Below are 5,826 nucleotides of genomic sequence, written 5' to 3'. Positions count from 1 at the left end.
GCAAGGATTCAATGCTGAGGCTGCTGGAGGATCAAACTAATGCGCTCCAGCTTATGGTTGAGCTGCAGGAAAGGCAGCAGGAGCACAGACCGCCGCTACAGCCCTGTGTAACCAACCGCCCTCCTCCCCAAGTTCCATAGCCTCCTCACCCAGATGCCCAAGAACGAGGTGGTGGGGCCTCCGGCCACCCAGCAACTCCACCCCAGAGGATTGCCTAAGCAACAGAAGGCTGGCATTCAATAAGTTTTGAAGTTTTAAAGTGCTGTGTGTCCTCGTGGTTATATAAAAGTGGTTATATAAGTGGCGTCCCTTTATATTTATGACAGGACCCAAGGGAGGCAGAAGGTCTGGTACGACCACTCAGCTTCCCTCCTCCACCACCCCTCCCGGTCCTTTTCTCTTCCACCACCCCTCCCAGGCTACCTTGGCAGTTAGCTCCCTATTTGTGTGATGAATTAATAAAGAATGTATGAATATGAAGCAACAATGACTTTATTGCCTCTGCAAGTGGTGATCGAAGGGAGGCAGGGAGGGTGCTTAGCTTACAGGAAAGTAGAGTGAACCAAGGGGCGGGGGGGTTTCATCAAGGAGAAACAAACAGAATTTTCACACCATAGTCTGGCCAGTCATGAAACTGGTCTTCAAAGCTTCTCTGATGCGCACAGCGCCCTCCTGTGCTCGTCTAACCACCCTGGTGTCGGGCTGCACGTAACCAGCGGCCAGGCGATTTGCCTCAACCTCTCACCCCACCATAAACGTCTCCCCCTTACTCTCACAGATATTGTGGAGCGCACAGCAAGCAGTAATAACAGTGGGAATATTGGTTTCATAGAATCATAGAATCATAGAATATCAGGATTGGAAGGGACCCCAGAAGGTCATCTAGTCCAACCCCCTGCTCGAAGCAGGACCAATTCCCAGTTAAATCATCCCAGCCAGGGCTTTGTCAAGCCTGACCTTAAAAACCTCTAAGGAAGGAGATTCTATCACCTCCCTAGGTAACGCATTCCAGTGTTTCACCACCCTCCTAGTGAAAAAGTTTTTCCTAATATCCAATCTAAACCTCCCCCACTGCAACTTGAGACCATTACTCCTCGTTCTGTCATCTGCTACCATTAAGAACAGTCTAGAGCCATCCTCTTTGGAACCCCCTTTCAGGTAGTTGAAAGCAGCTATCAAATCCCCCCTCATTCTTTTCTTCTGCAGACTAAACAATCCCAGCTCCCTCAGCCTCTCCTCATAAGTCATGTGTTCTAGACCCCTAATCATTTCTGTTGCCCTTCGCTGGACTCTCTCCAATTTATCCACATCCTTCTTGAAGTGTGGGGCCCAAAACTGGACACAGTACTCCAGATGAGGCCTCACCAACGTCGAATAGAGGGGAACGATCACGTCCCTCGATCTGCTCTCTATGTCCCTACTTATACATCCCAAAATGCCATTGGCCTTCTTGGCAACAAGGGCACACTGTTGACTCATATCCAGCTTCTCGTCCACTGTCACCCCTAGGTCCTTTTCCGCAGAACTGCTGCCTAGCCATTCGGCCCCTAGTCTGTAGCGGTGCATTGGATTCTTCCGTCCTAAGTGCAGGACCCTGCACTTATCCTTATTGAACCTCATCAGATTTCTTTTGGCCCAATCCTCCAATTTGTCTAGGTCCTTCTGTATCCTATCCCTCCCCTCCAGCGTATCTACCACTCCTCCCAGTTTAGTATCATCTGCAAATTTGCTGAGAGTGCAATCTACACCATCCTCCAGATCATTTATGAAGCTATTGAACAAAACCGGCCCCAGGTCCGACCCTTGGGGCACTCCACTTGACACTGGCTGCCAACTAGACATGGAGCCATTGATCACTACCCGTTGAGCCCGACAATCTAGCCAGCTTTCTACCCACCTTATAGTGCATTCATCCAGCCCATACTTCCTTAACTTGCTGACAAGAATACTGTGGGAGACCGTGTCAAAAGCTTTGCTAAAGTCAAGAAACAATACGTCCACTGCTTTCCCTTCATCCACAGAACCAGTAATCTCATCATAAAAGGCGATTAGATTAGTCAGGCATGACCTTCCCTTGGTGAATCCATGCTGGCTGTTCCTGATCACTTTCCTCTTATGCAAGTGCTTCAGGATTAATTCTTTGAGGACCTGCTCCATGATTTTTCCAGGGACTGAGGTGAGGCTGACTGGCCTGTAGTTCCCAGGATCCTCCTTCCCTTTTTTAAAGATTGGCACTACATTATCCTTTTTCCAGTCATCCGGGACTTCCCCGGTTCGCCACGAGTTTTCAAAGATAATGGCCAATGGCTCTGCAATCACAGCCGCCAATTCCTTCAGCACTCTCGGATGCAACTCGTCCGGCCCCATGGACTTGTGCACGTCCAGCTTTTCGAAATAGTCCCTAACCACCTCTATCTCCACAGAGGGCTGGCCATCTCTTCCCCATTTTGTGATGCCCAGCGCAGCAGTCTGGGACCTGACCTTGTTAGTGAAGACAGAGGCAAAAAAAGCATTGAGTACATTAGCTTTTTCCACATCCTCTGTCACTAGGTTGCCTCCCTCATTCAGTAAGGGGCCCACACTTTCCTTTGCTTTCTTCTTGTTGCCAACATACCTGAAGAAACCCTTCCTGTTACTCTTGACATCTCTTGCTAGCTGCAGCTCCAGGTGCGATTTGGCCCTCCTGATATCATTCCTACATGCCCGAGCAATATTTTTATACTCTTCCCTGGTCATATGTCCAACCTTCCACTTCTTGTAAGCTTCTTTTTTATGTTTAAGATCCGCTAGAATTTCACCATTAAGCCAAGCTGGTCGCCTGCCATATTTACTATTCTTTCGACTCATCGGGATGGTTTGTCCCTGTAACCTCAACAGGGATTCCTTGAAATACAGCCAGCTCTCCTGGACTCCTTTCCCCTTCATGTTAGTCCCGCAGGGGATCCTGGCCATCCGTTCCCTGAGGGAGTCGAAGTCTGCTTTCCTGAAGTCCAGGGTCCGTATCCTGCTGCTTACCTTTCTTCCCTGCGTCAGGATCCTGAACTCAACCAACTCATGGTCACTGCCTCCCAGATTCCCATCCACTTTTGCTTCCCCCACTAATTCTACCCGATTTGTGAGCAGCAGGTCAAGAAAAGCGCCCCCCCTAGTTGGCTCCTCTAGCACTTGCGCCAGGAAATTGTCCCCTATGCTGTCCAAAAACTTCCTGGATTGTCTATGCACCGCTGTATTGCTCTCCCAGCAGATATCAGGAAAATTAAAGTCACCCATGAGAATCAGGGCATGCGATCTAGTAGCTTCCGTGAGCTGCCGGAAGAAAGCCTCATCTACCTCATCCCCCTGGTCCGGTGGTCTATAGCAGACTCCCACCACTACATCACTCTTGTTGCACACACTTCTAAACTTAATCCAGAGACACTCAGGTTTTTCTACAGTTTCATACTGGAGCTCTGAGCAGTCATACTGCTCCCTTACATACAGTGCTACTCCCCCACCTTTTCTGCCCTGCCTGTCCTTCCTGAACAGTTTATGACCATCCATGACAGTACTCCGGTCATGTGAGTTATCCCACCAAGTCTCTGTTATTCCGATCACGTCATAGTTCCTTGACATCACCAGGACCTCCAGTTCTCCCAGCTTGTTTCCAAGGCTTTGTGCATTTGTATATAAGCACTTGAGATAACCTGTTGATCGCCCCTCATTCCCAGTATGAGGCAGGAGCCCTCCCCTCACAGACATTCCTGCCTGTGCTTCCTCCCGGTATCCCGCTTTCCCACTTACCTCAGGGCTTTGGTCTCCTTCCCCCGGTGAACCTAGTTTAAAGCCCTCCTCACTAGGTTAGCCAGCCTGCTGGCAAAGATGCTCTTCCCTCTCTTCGTAAGATGGAGCCCGTCTCTGCCCAGCACTCCTCCTTCTTGGAACACCATCCCATGGTCAAAGAATCCAAAGCCTTCTCTCTGACACCACCTGCGTAGCCATTCGTTGACTTCGACGATTCGACGGTCCCTACCCAGGCCTTTTCCTAAGGTTCAGGATAATTAGGGTGGCTGGTGGATGATGTTTGGGGCTGGACAGTCTCGGGAGGGTGGCAGTTGGTGTTTGGCTCAGAACAGTTGGGGGTATTGGGGGGCTGATGTTTTCTTCAGGACAGTTGGGAGGGGACTGGTGGCTGGCAGTTTCCTCAGGACAATCAGGAGTGGAGGTTGGTGGCTGGTATTTTGCTCAGGACAGTTGTGGGGGCTGGCGGACGGTGTTTGGTTCAGGACAATTAGGGGGGCTGGAGTATGGTGTTTGGGGCTGGACAGTGGTGGGGGGTGGCAGTCAGTCTTTGGCTCAGAACAGTTGGGGGGCATTGGAGGGTGGTGTTTTCTTCAGGACAGATGGGGGGGTTGGTTGCTGGTATTTTGCTCAGGACAATTGGGGGCGGGATTTGCAGCTGGTGTTTGGGTCAGTACTGCTGGGGGGCTGGCGGCTGGTGTTTTCCTCAGGACAGTTGTGGGCAGGTAGGTTGCCAGTGGTTTCCTCACAATAATCTGGAAGGGGGGTTAGCAGCTGATGTTTGGTTCAGGACAATTGGGGGCGGCTGACTGACAGTCGGGGGCTGGCAATTGGCATTTGGCTCAGAACAGTCAGGGGGGCAGTGCGGGCTGGTGTTTTGCTCAGGGCAATGAAGTGGGGGTTGGCAGCCAGTGTTTTGCTCAGAACAGTTGGAAGTGGGGGTTGGCAGCTGGTGTTTGGCCAAGGACAGGCTGAGGGGGGAGGGGTTGGCAGCCAGTGTTTTCCTCAGGATAGTCGGAGAGGGGTGGTGGTGGCTGGTGCTTAGCTCAGGACAGTTGCAGGGGCTGGCGGCTGGTGTTTGCCTCAGGACAGTATGGGGGGGCTGGCGGATGGTGTTTTGCTCTGGACACTCTGAGGGGGAGGGTTGGGGGCCAATGTTTTGCTCAGGGAAGTTGGGGGGCACTAGCAGCTGGTGTTTGGTTCAGGACAATTGGGGAGGCTGGCAGACGGTGTTTGGCGCTGGACAGTCGGGGAAGGGGGTGTCACGGCCAGTGTTTTTCTGAGGGCAGTCGTGGGTGGTGGTGGCTGGTATTTTGCTCATGACAGTTGGGGTTGGGGGTGTGTGTTGGTGGCCAGTATTTTGCTCAGGACAGTTGGGGAGGGAGGGTTGGCGGCTGGTGTTTTGCTCAGGAGAGTTGTATGGGCTGGCAGCCAGTATTTTTTTTCAGGAAAGGGGGGGTGCTGGAGGTCGGTGTTTTGCTGAGGACAGTTTGCGAGGTGGGTCCTGTTGGCTGGTGATTGGTTCAGGACAGTCTGGGGGCGCAGGGGGGCTGATGTCTGGTATTTTGCTCAGGACAGTTGGGGGGCACTGGTGGTTTGCTTAGAGAGTTGGGGGGATGGTGTGACGGATTCAGTCACAGAGACCCCCTTGGGACTGTCACCTGATGTGCTCAGATTAATTCTGAGCCCATTTTCCCTGCCAGCCTGGGACTCCAGAACCCTGTCTTGTTGAGCCAGACACACTACTATGCTGCAATACAGACCCAGGTCTGGTCCACACCCCCAAAACTGCAGACTTTAACCAAAAACTGCTCAGCAGGTCACCTATCTCCAGCACCTAGACACCCAGTTCCCAATGGGATCCAAACCCCAAATTAATCAGTCTTACTCTGTATATAGCTTACACAGGGTAAATTCATAAATTGTCCGCCCTCTATAACACTGATAGAGAGAGATGCACAGCTGTTTGCTCCCGCAGGGATTAATCACTTACTCTGGGTTAATTAATAAAGATAAGTGATTTTATTAAGTACAAAAAGTAGGATTTAA

Source organism: Lepidochelys kempii, chromosome 7 (assembly GCF_965140285.1).
Source record: "Lepidochelys kempii isolate rLepKem1 chromosome 7, rLepKem1.hap1, whole genome shotgun sequence".
NCBI lineage: Eukaryota > Metazoa > Chordata > Testudines > Cheloniidae > Lepidochelys > Lepidochelys kempii.
This window is presented reverse-complemented; position numbering follows the sequence as displayed.